General features: G+C 40.7%; 1 long non-coding RNA gene across 2 annotated transcripts in view; it reads left to right on the plus strand.

Moving 5' to 3' along the window:
• The first annotated feature begins 901 nt into the window (after positions 1-901).
• Positions 902-14,863, plus strand: part of LOC137229132 (uncharacterized) — a 143,481-nt gene continuing 129,519 nt past the window's right edge. The window contains exons 1-2 of one of the 2 annotated variants that reach the window (XR_010945554.1): positions 902-1,340; positions 7,796-7,842. This is a non-coding gene — a long non-coding RNA (uncharacterized lncRNA). Of the gene's footprint in view, positions 1,366-7,795; positions 7,843-14,863 lie in introns of both variants that reach the window. The other variant, XR_010945553.1, reaches the window with a different exon arrangement.

Here is a 14,863-nt window from a genome sequence, read left to right on the forward strand (position 1 = left end):
TAGGCAGCCTCTCTGCTAATGCGTGTGGTTGTGTTCCTGTCTTGCTAGTTGTTTGGCATAGGGTGTCCAGCACTGTAGCTTGCTGGTCGTTGAGTGAAGCTGGGTGCTGGTGTTGAGATGGAGATCTCTGGGAGATTTTCGCCGTTTGATATTATGTGGAGCTGGGAGGTGTCTTGTGGACCAGTGTCCTGAAGTTGGCTCTCCTACCTCAGAGGCACAGCACTGACTCCTGGCTGCAGCACCAAGAGCCTTTCATCCACACGGCTCAGAATAAAAGGGGGAAAAAGTAGAAAGAAAGAATTAGTATAAGTAGAAAGAAAGAAAGAAGGGAGGGAGGAAGGAAGGAAGGAAAAAAAGAAAGAAGGTAAAGTAAAATAAAATAAAGTAAGATAAAATATAATAAAGTTATTAAAATAAAAAATAATTATTAAGAGAAAAAAAGAAAAAAATTAAAAAAAAAAAACGGATGGATAGAACCCTAGGATAAATGGTGGAAGAAAAGCTATACAGACAAAATCTCACACAGAAGCATACACATACACACTCACAAAAAGAGGAAAAGGGGAAAAAATCATAAATCTTGCTCTCAAAGTCCACCTCCTTAATTTGGGATGATTCATTGTCTATTCATGTATTCCACAGATGCAGGGTATATCAAGTTGATTGTGGAGCTTTAATCCGCTGCACCTGAGGCTGCTGGGATTTCCCTTTCTCTTCTTTGTTCTCACAGCTGCCAGGGGCTCAGCTTTGGATTTGGCCCCGCCTCTGCGTGTAGGTCGCTGGAGGGCGTCTGTTCTCCGCTCAGACAGGACGGGGTTAAAGGAGCCGCTGATTCGTGGGCTCTGGCTCACTCAGGCCGGGGAGGAGGGAGGGGCACGGAGTGCAGGGCGGGCCTGCGGCAGCAGAGGCCGGCGTGCGTTCTCTCGGGGAAGTTGCCCCTGGATCCTGGGACCCTGGCAGTGGCGGGCTGCACAGGCTCCCCGCAAGGGGGGTGTGGATAGTGACCTGTGCTCGCACCCAGGCTTCTTGGTGGCGGCAGCAGCAGCCTTAGCGTCTCATGCCCGTCCCTGGGGTCTGCGCTTTTAGCCACGGCTCGCGCCAGTCTCTGGAGCTCCTTTAAGCAGCGCTCTTAATCCCCTCTCCTCGCGCACCAGGAAACAAAGAGGGAAGAAAAAGTCTCTTGCCTTTTCGGCAGGTCCAGACTTTTCCCCGGAATCCCTCTCGGCCAGCCGTGATGCACTAATCCCGTGCAGGCTGTGTTCACGCCGCCAACCCCAGTCCTCTCCCGGCGCTCCGACCGAAGCCCGAGCCTCAACTCCCAGCCCCGCCCGCCCCGGCAGGTGAGCAGACAAGCCTCTCGGACTGGTGAGTGCCGGTCGGCCCTGATCCTCTGTGCGGGAATCTCTCCACTTTGTCCCCCGCACCCCTGTTGCTGTGCTCTTCTCTGCGGCTTGGAAGCTTTCCCCCTCCGCCAGCCGCAGTCTCTGCCCGCGAAGGGGCTTCCTAGTGTGTAGAAACCTCTCCTCCTTCACAGCTCCCTCCCACTGGTGCAGGTCCCGTCCCTATCCTTTTGTCTCTGTTTATTCTTTTTTCTTTTGCCCTACCCAGGTATGTGGGGAGTTTCTTGTGTTTTGGGAGGTCTGAGGTCTTCTGCCAGCGTTCGTAGGTGTTCTGTAGGAGTTGTTCCACGTGTAGATGTATTTCTGGTGTATCTGTGTGGAGGAAGGTGATCTCCGCGTCTTACTCTTCCGCCATCTTCCCGGAAGCAAAAAACCCCTGTGTTATTTTTATAATGAGAAAAAAGTTGGTTTTAATATTTAAAAAGTTCAGGAAGGTATATTCCAAAACGTTAACAGCTTTTTTTTTCTGGATGGTAGGATTGTGGGTAATTTAAATTTTCTTCTTTGGGCTTTATTTCTTCCTATTTTTATATAATGATAACTGCTATTTTTGTGATAGAGGTGAAACAATTTCACAATAACTGTTATTAAAATTAATTCCACCACTCAGAAAGAAATATTGCCAATATTTTGGTGTGTATCATTTAAGTCTTCTTCCCTATGTCTAGACAGAGTTTTTTTTTTTTTTTTTTTTTTTTTTCAGTATGCGGGCCTCTCACTGTTGTGGCCTCTCCCGTTGCGGAGCACGGGCTCCGGACGCGCAGGCTCAGCGGCCACGGCTCACGGGCCCAGCCGCTCCGCGGCATGTGGGATCTTCCCAGACCGGGGCACGAACCCGCGTCCCCTGCATCGGCAGGTGGACTCTCAACCACTGCGCCACCAGGGAAGCCCTAGACAGAGTTTTTAAAAAATTGTTGTAGTCACACTGTATTGAAGCCTTATTATTATTATTTTTAAATTAATTAATTTATTTATTTTTGGCTGCATTGGGTCTTTGTTGCTGCGCGCGGGCTTTCTCTAGTTGCGGTGAGCGGGGGTTACTCTTCTTTGCGGTGCGCGGGCTTCTCATTGTGGTGGCTTCTCTTGTTGTGGAGCATGGGCTCTAGGGCCCGTGGGCTTCAGTAGTTCGGGCGCCTGGGCTTTGTAGTTGTGTCTCACGGGCTCTAGAGCGCAGACGCAGTAGTTGTGGCACGTGGGCTTAGTTGCTCCGCCGCTCGTGGGATCTTCCCGGACCAGGGCTGGAACCCGTGTCCCCTGCTTTGGCAGGCAGATTCTTAACCACGGTGCCACAAGGAAAGCCCTGAAGCTTTATTTTTAAACTTACCCACACATCTTAAACATCTTTCTCCACGATTAAGATTTTGTCCACAAAATCAGTTTAAATGACTCCCTAGTACTCCACTGTACAACTATAACATAGTTTATTTAAACAATTCACTGTTGTTGGACATTTATGTTGTTTCATACTATCATCATTGTTAGTAAAACTAATGACTATTTCCTTTGAGCAAATTCCTAGATCATTTTTTTTTTTGCATGCCCATTTGTAAGGCCTTGTATTCATATTGGAAATCCAAAATATAAGGTTCTGTTGGTAGAATCACCACAATGGGAACTTGAATGAAGTGGGGACCTGAGAGGGAACAGGAGAAAAATATTATGGTTATGGAGGACCACAAGTCTGGGTTGGGTAATGAGGCCTGTGTAAACTATACCAAGGTAAATACTGGTAAAGCCATGACAGCCTAGGATGAGGCGAAGAGTTATGTTCTTGCTGTGGACACCTGTACCCATCATCCAAAATCCAAAATTTCTTCTTGGCTTTGACTCTTTTGCCCAGGCTCTTCACTTGAGTTCCTGATCCAACGCTCAGTCTCGCTGTGTTTTAAATTTCTGTGTCACTATTGCTTAGGGCTGCATTGCAATTTGTTTAGGTTGTGTCCTATGCTTTCTAGGGGACACCACTCATTGTAGTTTGTGAGTTGTACTGTCTGCACCACACAAGGGCACAACTCCAATGCAGTGGTCTTGCTCCTAATACTATTCCCATTCACTTTAGAAGGTTGGTGCTATTATGAATGTAATAGAAACTCTGGATGGAATTTCGGACAGAAGAGTTCCTTGAAACTCAAACTATCTAGGTTTCCTACAAATCTTTTTTTTTTTTTTTTCATTTGCCTTGGGAACCAGCTGAAATCAGAAGCATTAAGTATAACTGATCTTAAAATACATTAAAGATAGAAAAAAGATCCAAGTACCTGGTGTGCAGTCTAACTGTCCCAAATACTAAAATTTTATGTTCATCCATTATACTTTCCTCTTAGAATAAAAACATCTGAATGTAATAGTAAAGCAGCAGGGACTCACCAAAGAGTGAAGTTATCACCTGCCTGCAGGAGAGGAGACATTTAAAAGCACTCTCTTCCTTGTGACCCTCTCTATTATAAAAGTTTCATGATAAATCCATCCCCAGCTCATGCCTAGGGTGATTTAAATATATGGCAGCAGAGTCTCCGGTGGTCAATTGAGGGATAATGAGTTGTAGAACAACCAAAGTGAACCGAAAAATCTTCTTAGTTCAAGCTTTTTGTTCTTCCTTTTTGAAGAGATGGACACATTAATTGCAAAGGAAAATAACAGATGAAGAGGAAAGGGAGGAAGAGAGGCTAAGTGAAAAGACTGAGTCTAGGCTTTGTGCTTACATCCAAATAAACACCAAGTAGTGTGCTAAAAATTCTGTATAGCACACAGCATATTCCATGTTGAATGTCCAAATGGAACATTTCTAACATCTTCCAGTGTTGGTCATAAGCAAAGAAGTGTATTTGGCATAAAGAAATATTTGGGTATATTTTGTGAAGTGGGAGATAACAGAAGATTCACCTCTGAGATCTGCCTGTCCCACTATGTATGCACACACACACACACATACACACACATTCACAGTTGTTATGACTTTCCACCTCTCTATACTTTTAAATATACCAAAGGCCTTGAGGTTGGAAATCTTCCTACCCTTCCCTCTCAGGTCTCCCTTCTCTCTGTGAGTACAATCACCAAGTATAATCAGCTTCAGAATGATGCCTTTCCTTTCAAAATACATGGACAATGATAAAAAATTTATTTTTCATTTGTGACATTTTATCTGTGAGTAACTTTGAACACTCATCTTTGTCATATGTTTGGGAGTACTTGGCAATAGGCATCCTCAAGAAAGATAAAGCAGAAGTCTGGAAGCTTGAATATTGAGTATTTTATACTATTTTCTAGACCACAACAAATTCCTATAAGGCAAGGAGAGTGTCTGATTTATGAAGAAAGTATTTCTCTGTTACATATCCTTGGAATCCAAAGAGCCAGGGATTCAAAGTGAAAACATATATATGTTCTCTTAGACTTTATATTCTTAGAGAGAGGAGAGAGAGAGGAAGAAAGGGAGGAAGAAGAAAGAAAAGTAACAAAAATAATAACCCCTTAAGCATTGGAACACAGTAGTTCTTAATAAAAGTCTTTTGTATTTACCACACTCTCTGAATGATTTTAAGATTTTTCTCTTTATCTCTATTTTAATTATGACATGCTTTTGGCATGGTTTTCTTTGAGTTTCTAGTGCTTAGGGTTTATTGAGCTTCCTGGATCTGTGGGTAATGAAATTTGGAAAAATTTCATCCTCATTTCTTTACATATTTTTTCTGCCTCACTCCCTCCTTCAGGGATTCCAGTTACATATATGTTAGGCCTCTTGAAGTTGTCACACAGTTCACAGATGCTCTTTCCTTTTAGTTTTTCCTCTCCGTGTTTCATTTTAAATAGTTCCTATTGCTGTGTCTTTAAGTTCACAAATTCTTCCTTCTGCCATGTCTAATCTGCTGTTAATGCCATCCAGTGTACTTTGTATCTCAGACATTGTAGTTTTCATCTCTAGAAGTTTGATTTAGGTCTTCTTTTCTTGGCACGTGATGTTTTGTGCTGTCACTTTTTAAAGACTTATTTTGAAATAATTTTAGACTTAAAAATGAATTCAAAGAAAATTAAGTGCCTAGGAATGGTTTGATCCTTTCAGGTCTTGTTTTTAAGCTTTTTTAGACAAGACCAGAGCTTTAGCCTAGGGCTAAAAAAAAAAAAGCCCACTCCTGAGGCAAAACACTTCTGAGTACTCTCCCAAATGCCCCATGAATTATGAGTTTCTCCACTCTGGCTGGTGGGAAGAGGAACTACTTCAGCTCCTGGATGATTTCTGGAGATTATTTCCTCTAATCCTTATGTGCTTCTTTTCTCAGCTGTAGGCACTTTCCTTACTACAGGGCACTAATCAGTACTTAGTGTGAGAGCTTGCTCAAGGGCAAGTCCTCTGTAAATCTGTGAAGCTCTCTATGCAGTTTTCTCTTCTCTGGTACTCTGTTCTGTGTACTGTAGCTGCCTTGGCCTCCCTGTATTCCCAGTTCTCCCCAATGGAGGGAGATCTTGGGGTTTTCCTTGGGGTTTTTCCTGGGTTCCCCCTCCCTATGCCAGAGCCAGGTCGTAGAAGACTGAGGTAATTTCAGGACTCATTTCATATGTTTTCCATCTTTCAGGGATCGCTGCTCTTCATTGTCTTATGCCCAATGTCTTGAAAACTATATTTTGCATTTTTGTTTGTTTTTTACTGTGTCACGGCCAGAGCAAAGTCAGTAAATGTAATAAATATTTTTTGAATGAATGAATAAACTCTGTATCCTGTCCTATGGTGGGAGTTATTAAAATGTTTTTACTGAAAATTGTTCTGTTCCTTGGAAAGCTAGATCCGAAGAGAACAGTAGTTCCTAATGGCAAAGAAGTTGGAACTATTTGACCATTTTGTCAGGAAACTTTGCTGTAACAGATGACCTCCAACCATTTAGTTTCCAAAATCCCAGGGGCCTGATGGGTCCAGCTTGGACCACATGCTCTTCTCTTGGCTTGAGAGTGCAGTGTGCCTTGGTTGACAATCCTATCAAAGCTGCTTACTGTGACAGGAAGGTAAGGCGCCAAAAAGAAAGCAGGGGTACTCTGTCCAAACAAAGGAGATGGAATCTGTGTAGCCAGACAAATAAATGTGTCCTGCCAGGAGTCATTTATGAAGAGGTTTATTGGATTTTTTAGTAATGAAATCTTACTAGCTTATGATACCGTGGACTTGCAGGTAAATGACCGCTGATCCCTTTTCATGTGTTCTAAAACATTTCTAATGACGTAATTCTCAGGTGATTGATGCTTCATCCTATTATTAGGAGAATTTAGACATATATGCCCTGCTACACACACTTGGCTTCTTTTCTGAACTTTTAAAAATGCTCTTATACCTAACATATTTTGGCAGCAGGATGGCTACAAGATAGGGCAAGCCTAGAGGCCTCTGGTCTGGGAACCAGGCCGGGTTGGGTCAGGCAGAGAGCTTGATGTGAGGGTAAGAGGTTAGGAGTGCAAAGGTTCAGAAAGAAGAGTTGGAAGTGTGTGTGTGTGTGTGTGTGTGTGTGTGTGTGTGTGTGGTGTTGGAATCCAGAGAGCATGATTAAGATCTAGACCTGGGGTGTCTGCAGTACCCCAGATGGGCAGATGGATGAATCACAGCATGTGGGCAGAAACAGAGACTGAGCTTAAAGGAATAAGCAAAGAACTTATCCTCTAAGTTCTGTGAGATGAGGAACCATAGCACAGTGTCGGTTCACATGGGAAGACATACCCAGCACCTGAACTTCTTGTGATCTTTGAGGTTGGGCCGTTTGTTCCCTGGTGGCTAGTGATTAAGGCATTGATGCCCTGTGGGTTCCTTACAATTCTAGCATCTGTTTGTTTCTTAAGTAGCTTAGCTGGTCCTTAAACTTGTGCCTGTGGCAGGACACCTGCATGTCACGGTGCTCTTTATGAAATCTCATAAAGTATTGATATGACAAAATATGTAATTTTGTGCTAAATCAGATATCACCTTATTTGGATTCTTGTACAGACATGTAGTAATATGTGTTAAAGAGTTAAGAAGAACTTGAGATTAAAACTCAAAAAATAAGAAAACATGCATTATCTGGGTTTTTGTTTTGTGAAAATGGAAAAAACATAATCTTTTCATCTTTCATTAGTGGAATACTTTGATTTAACTTGTATAACACTGGGGTTCTGTGTGAGTAAACGTCAAGAACACTGAGAATGGTGCAGTCCTTTTTCTTAAAGAAAAGCTTTTAATTGCAATATAATATATTTACATATTACATATATTTACATATCCATATTACTGTGGATATATAGTTACTATAAATCCATAGTTCACCCCCTGCACTGTATGGATCTATGTACTGCTCAAACTGCCTTTAAGAAAGAACTTATTTTCCAGTTGTAAGGAGTGTGGTCAGCTGACAGCTTCTCATTGTTCATTCCTTCAGGTCTGCTTTTGAGCTGCTCTTTTCAAGGTGGCCCCAGCCAAGACCAGGTAAGGCTTTTTACAAAGGGTTAGTCATTTCTACCTACCATGGAATCCCTCCAATGAATAACTTTTGCTGTGGAGCTCCGAATGAGCTGGTAGATTCCTTGCCAGCTCTGCCTGATGGTCTGACAGCTCTTCCTGCAAGTCCTACTTCTTCCCTTTTCCTCACCAATGTTACTCTCTAATAAACCTTTTGCACCCTCTCTCCACCTCGGCACCTGCTTCTGACCCAGCTGACGGACAAGTGCACATATCACAAGTGTACAGCTTGATGCATTTTTATAAAGTGAACACACTCATGTAACCAGCACATTATGAAGAAGATTATAAACAGCACTCTAGAAGTCTCCTTTTGCTACCTGCCTTCCAGTCATTACCCCGCTTCTAAGGGTAACCACGATCCTAACTCTTTAACATCCTGGATTAGTTTGTCTGGTAGTACTTCATGTAAATGAAATTTTAGTGTATCTCTTTTGTTTGACTTCTTTTGCTCAAGATTATGCATTCATTTAAATTCTTTTAAGTACATAATAGTTGAGGTCTAAGTTTTCAAGTGAATGTTTGTACTTTTTCATCTTTCCACTCTGTTTACTTTCTCTGTCGCTTTGTTTCTCTGTCTCTGTCTCTCTTACACACACACACACACACACACACACACACACACACACACATACACACACACCACACAGAAAACAGTGAATCTTTTCCAGTTCAATTTCCAATCTGATGTAGAATATATGTGTGACAATAGTAAAAATTTCACAGTATGTTCAAAATACTAAATTAGCAAAATTAAGATAGGCTGGAATTGTCCATGCCTCTATTTGTCTCAAGCTTACCAGGTTTCTCTAGTTTAGCTTCCACTAGATCTGAGTCATGAGAGATAGATCACCTTTCAATACTATTCCAGAGGACAGTGACTGGTTTCAAATGACTACCGATGGACCATTGATACTGCACCTATGTTAAGCAGATCTTTCCCGAGTTTTAGTTTAATCAGTTCCCCAGCTCTGCCCTAGAGAAGTGGGGATCTTATTACAGAATCTTTTTTTGTTCAATTCTAAAGACATTTCTTTGCTCATTAACTGCCTCCTGGTTCAATAGCTTCTAGAAAAACTCCTCTTTCTCAAGTTGCTTGATGGTCTAGGATTTCACTATATGTCTTGAAAGAATTTCCACCTCTTGATTCTTACTCCCTACCCAATTTAGGAGCATTCTTGAAAATAATAAAAGGAAATTTAAAGGCATTTCTCCTACTTGAGTATGTGCACTTATGTATATTATAGAGTCCTCTGGTGAGAGGACATCTTCCAAGGTGTTTTTGTTTATAGCTCTCTTGTTGGTGGGATTATTTTCAAACCATTTTGGAAAGAGAATTCTCCATTTCTCCCTGGAGCAGAGAACATCTTGCTACAGATTGCTGTACTTTGGCATATGATTTTGTTTCAAACTCTTGAAACCAAAATGTTAGTTTAGTATAGTTAGCCTTCTCTTTCCATCCTTGCAAGCATTCCTAAATCTTCATGTTAGAAAGACAAATGAGATCAGCGTTCTTCTACCTTAGAAAATCAGTTTTTTCCTAATGCAGTGATATGTCAGTAATATTGACCAGATATAAACTCTCTATTGGCTTTCTTTGGGGAATCAAATGCTGCACTATTCAGAGTAAACTTCAATAGAATGAATTGAATTCATATAAAAGCCTTTTATGTTTATATGTTTAAAAATCTAAATAGTGACTCTAAAGAGAGGGTAAATGATGTGAATTTCTTCCCAAGATTTTAAAAGGTTTCTGTTTTTATGACTCACACTAGAAGTAGAGTCTGTTATGAAGTGGATTATGTGTGAATCTAGGTAATTTCTTTGAGATCTGATCTGTGAGCAATAATGAAGTTTCATAGCCTTTAGCAGGGTTATATTTAATTAAATGTAGAATCTTACTATTTTAGAACTATAAATGACCTTAAAAATAATCTAAGGTAACTGCCCCTCCCTTTGCACACCTTCACAGATGGGGAAGCTGACACAGAGAACTGGAAAACAATTGACCATGTCACCCAGCTGACAGATCTGGGGCTTTTCATATTGTCCACACTTTAGGGACTCTGACTAGCCTGGACAATTGTTTTCCAGAGGTTGTTAGTGTTGTAACCTTGAATTTACATATTTTCAGTAAAGAAATGACTGACATCCAAGGGTCATCTCATTTACCTCAACATTTAATGTTATTCTAACCTATTCTAACAAGTTTCTCAGTCAATGTCCATAAACATGCATTTAAAAAATCCAAACTGTGCTGGATGAACCAGATTTAGGCCCTGCCTTCAGGGAGTGCAGAATCAAGAGGAGTTGTGATGATCACAACACCACGTGAAGAGTGTGTTGATAGACGAAAGTTACAGAGGGACCATTAACCCCAACTTGAAGGGGGCCTGAGGAAACAGGAGCGGACAAGAGCACTTCAAGGAATGGGCAGAGTGTGCCGGGTTCAAGAGTCACACCTGTGAGTCTACAGGGAAAAGTGATTTTAAATTTACCATGGAGAAAACCAGAAGGGAAAACAACAGAAGTGGAGAACTTGATCTAAGGTTAAGAAAACCAATAAGCTCTGGATGGGAAGTCTGGAAACCCAGATTGTCTTCCTGGCTCTGCTGGTAACTGGCTGTACGACCTGGGCACGTCACATAACCTCTCTTGACCCCGGGTTCTTCACCTGAACAAAAAGGACTGTGGGGTGATATCCAGAGTTCCTCAGACTCTAACATCTGAGGATTCTGTCAGTCTAGGTAGCTTTATGCACTTATGCTTACTACTTGAGGACATGTAATAAATAAAATTTCTGAATTCTGTCCCATCCTGATCAGAATTAGATTACTAATTAATAAAACTGATTTAGAGAGGCATAGGCAATGCAGACTTTCCACTGTCTTCCTTACCTTTTCTAAGGGGAAGGAGAATAAATATTTATAATTTATTGTGTTTCAGGTATTTTATTTAACCATTAAAATGATATTGCAGGCTAGGGATTACTATTTTCATTTTACAAATGAGGAAAGTGGGGCCCACAGAATTTAAGTCATTTGCTCTTCCATATACATTAACAGTGGTGCTGCTGGGATTTGAACCCAAGTCCATATACATTAATCCACTCAAACAAGTTCAAGAAAGAAGCACTTTATGTAAGAATTAACATGGATCTTCATGGAATTCCATGAGTACAGCTAGAAAAGGACCAGGACGTTACAAAGTCCAGAACTCTAGGGCATTTCTGGATCCAAGGTAGCCCTTATGACCCAAGGACCAGGAGTCTATGATCCTTACTCTGATGTTCCATCAGTGATGTGATTTGACCAACAATCAGGGTATCTATTTATCTTTGTCTCTGATTATGACTAGCTCCAAAGCACTTATTCTTTTCATCTACTTTATCCTTTAAAAAATTCATAGTTTTTGATTTCTCATGGTTTTGGCTTAATCATAACTTCAGCTTGCCAGGACCCCTCGCAGCTCCTACTCTACCTCCCTCTCATGACCCCTACACTACTTCATGGCTGCCTTTTCTACATTCTTTAAATTTCTACTCTTTCTCCTAATTGCCTACATTACTCCATGTTTCCCAAACAAAATTACCAAGGAACTGGCCCAGCTCATCTTTCGTGTGAGCAATGTGAAACACAAACCTCCAAGCACACCCAGATCAACAGTGGGCACCTGACTCAGAGAAGACAATTCAGTGGCTAACCAATGACTTATGACAGAGCTTGGAATGAAAATACTAGTAAGACTTATAATTCGTTGCCTGAAAGCTTATTTTTTTTTAGGAGGAAGTCTATGGGAGTCCACTCAATATGTTAACAAGTAAGCTGAAAGAACAAGAGAATTAATGCCCCCCAAAGCAGCGCTCAACCAAAGATGAATGGGGATTGACAGACATGTTCCTGAGTTGCTCCTGCTGGAGCACTTCTAGGTGCTGAGAGTAGTAAATGACTTGATAAAGCACCCCATTTTGGCTCCCTTCCCTTCCCTGATTAATTTCCCACCCCCTATTGGCAGTTCCTGGGATCACCTCCTAAGTGTACTATTTGTATTTTAATCCTTGACCCAGGTTCTATTTCTGGGGGAACCCAAACCAAGATCCTTCCCTGTTGTGTGTGTGGGGTACACATCAATTAACATCTAATAGGTCCTGAGAAATGTTGATCCAAGGTACACGAGAGCTAGGAAAAATGACCTTTATCTCAAACTAGTTGAATTTCCTGAGACTTGTTGATAGCCAAATGAATAGCTCAAGTATTTTTGATTCAAGGTGTTATTCACTGGGAATAATTTGACATATATGAGGATCCTTGAATCTTAGATGTGTAACCATTCCATTTTTATTTTGCCTCTGTGTTACTCTCACTGAAACACAGTTTACATTGTATTCTTTTGTATCTTCTTACACATCTCACAAGGAAGACATAGTAGAGCATTTTTCTCAGCATGACTGTAAATCCTGGTTGTGCTTTTGAGCTGGATCATTTTAGGTGTGATTCTGGGGACTCTACGAATTACCACAAACATCTTTGTGATGTTAACAGAGGCAGAGACACAGTTTGGTCTGTCAGTATAAGAACTTTCTCCATTGTAAGATTTAGAAGCATAATGGTTTTCCAAGACTACATTTATTATACAAAGCTTTTAACTAGTAGATTTCTGACCATTTCATTATTCTGATTTCTGAATTTTTAATCACATGTTATTATTAAAATACTGAGGTGATTCAGGAGAGGGGTGAATTTGGAGAGAGGAGACCTAAATTTGTTTCCTGACTTCAACAGTTACCAGTATGACCTCAGGTGATGAATCAACTCTTCTGAGTCTTAGTTTCACTACCTGTACAGTGGAAATATTATCTACCTCACAGATACCTCGAAGCTCGCTGTGAGGATTAAATAAACTTGGATGCAAGGGAGAGTGCTTTGTAAACAATTAAGATCCATACGTGAGAGATATTTTAAAAGAGGAGAAATAATCTGCCATTTATGTAAACAAAAATAACCATGCTCGAGGAGGCTGCAAGGAAAAACACCTGGAAGAATTAGAGTGTATGAGTAGGTTTTCAGTGAAACAAAGCTGATTGATGAACAATCTCAACAAAGTTAGTCTCTTCAAACTTTTTTTAAAATTAATATGCTCAGGAGGGGGTTTAGATGTACAAATGTGTCACCTGTTCTTTCAACTTCTGAGCTTAGGAAGGGGTACACTGGCCCGAGACTAATTAAGAAGCATGTAGACTTATGTTTTAACACAGTTAAGTCTGGAAACCAAAGGTCTTCACCATCACAGCAGGCTTGCTCTCTTCATTATGACCAAGTTCACACAAGGTCCTGTTACCTGGTGAGAAAGCTTGGTCACCTATTTAAGTTCTAACTAGCTCAAACCTGTGCACTTTTCCAAATGGCCTACCAGAAAAACATAATTTTCTTAACTAATAAGTTACTGGATCTCAGTTTCTCTCCCTTCACTCTCATCCCTTCAGAGACTGAATCTTCCATTTCCAGCCTTGGTCCTGAACTTCAGTGGCTCACATTGAAGGAGGCTCTGTTGACCGTGAGCTCGAGAATTTGTTATGTGTTTTAATATGGATGTCATTAAAATATAACATTTACCCGCTGAGAACATTATACTATTTATGAAACTGTACAATTTCAATAACTAAACTTAGCAAGATTTTATTGCTCTCCCCACCTGTAATCACAGAAGTGCTGACTCATCATTCTAGAACCACAGCTTACCGGTATGCAGCTTCACTAAAATCTGCACCAAGTCTTGTTTTTCCATCATTTCTGTGTAACCCTTTTTTTTCGTAGTTAAACAACCCCTTTCTAAAAGATTATAATTAATTAAAGGCTCAAATTAACACCAGGAAAACTTTCATCTCACAAAATTCTCAGTGCCGCCATGGTTAGAAAGAACTATATTTCTAATACTATGATGATAAATTAAAATTCATGATTGTCTTTTAAAATTTTATAGTTTTTTAATGAATCTTTTTTTAAGATAAATTTATTTATTTTTGGCTGCATTGGGTCTTCATTGCTGCATACTGGCTTCTGCTCTTTGTTGCAGTGCGCGGGCTTCTCATTGCAGTGGCTTCTCTTCTTGCGGAGCACGGGTTCTAAGCGCGCAGGCCTCAGTAGTTGTGGCACGTGGGCTCGGTAGTTGTGGCTCACAGGCTCTAGAGTGCAGGCTCAGTAGTTGTGGCTCATGGGCCTAGTTGCTCCGTGGCATGTGGGATCTTCCTGGACCAGGGCTCGAACCCACGTCCCCTGCATTGGCAGGTGGATTCTTAACCACTGCACCCCCAGGGAAGCCCAAAATTTTATAGGTATTTTAACAGTCAATTTCGCTTTCTCTGAAGATATACCAAAAGAAGTCTTTGATGTACTGAAGTGATTTCTTCCTTATTTCCTTACCCTCTACTCTGGCTTATGTATTTTATTTTATGTTATACACACACAATTTTTTCTAAGTATCAGTCCATTTTTATTGGAATGTTTAAGTGATTTTGTATTTCTCTTAAGGTCCTTTAGACATAGTCAAATAACCATTTATACTGCATTACATCTTGATTCCCCCCCCCAAAAAAGGGAGGGGGAATAAAGAGTGCCACATAGAAATGGACAAATAGTTCACCTGATCCCATTTTCACTTTGAACCGCAGTTGACATGAATACAGTTAAGGCGAGAGGAAGGTATGAGAACAGCAGAAAAAGTTAATTGTGCACCAGAGAGTGCTATATTTATATCTCACCAACTTATTGTTAGTATATTGAGGGCATGAGAAAAGTCTTCCTGTCTTCAACTGTGGTGTGAGTGTATGTACAGAAATGTGAGGATTGATAGAGTTATCAGTCACTAATACCATTCTGATGTCTAGAAGTTTTACATCATTTAAAATTTTTTACTAAGCTGTTCACCTCAATCATACCCTGAAGCAGTTATTTCCACAGGTTAATAATGTGTTACATAAAGAACGACTTCC

This window comes from Pseudorca crassidens, chromosome 8, assembly GCF_039906515.1.
Source record: "Pseudorca crassidens isolate mPseCra1 chromosome 8, mPseCra1.hap1, whole genome shotgun sequence".
In the NCBI taxonomy this organism is placed as follows: domain Eukaryota; kingdom Metazoa; phylum Chordata; class Mammalia; order Artiodactyla; family Delphinidae; genus Pseudorca; species Pseudorca crassidens.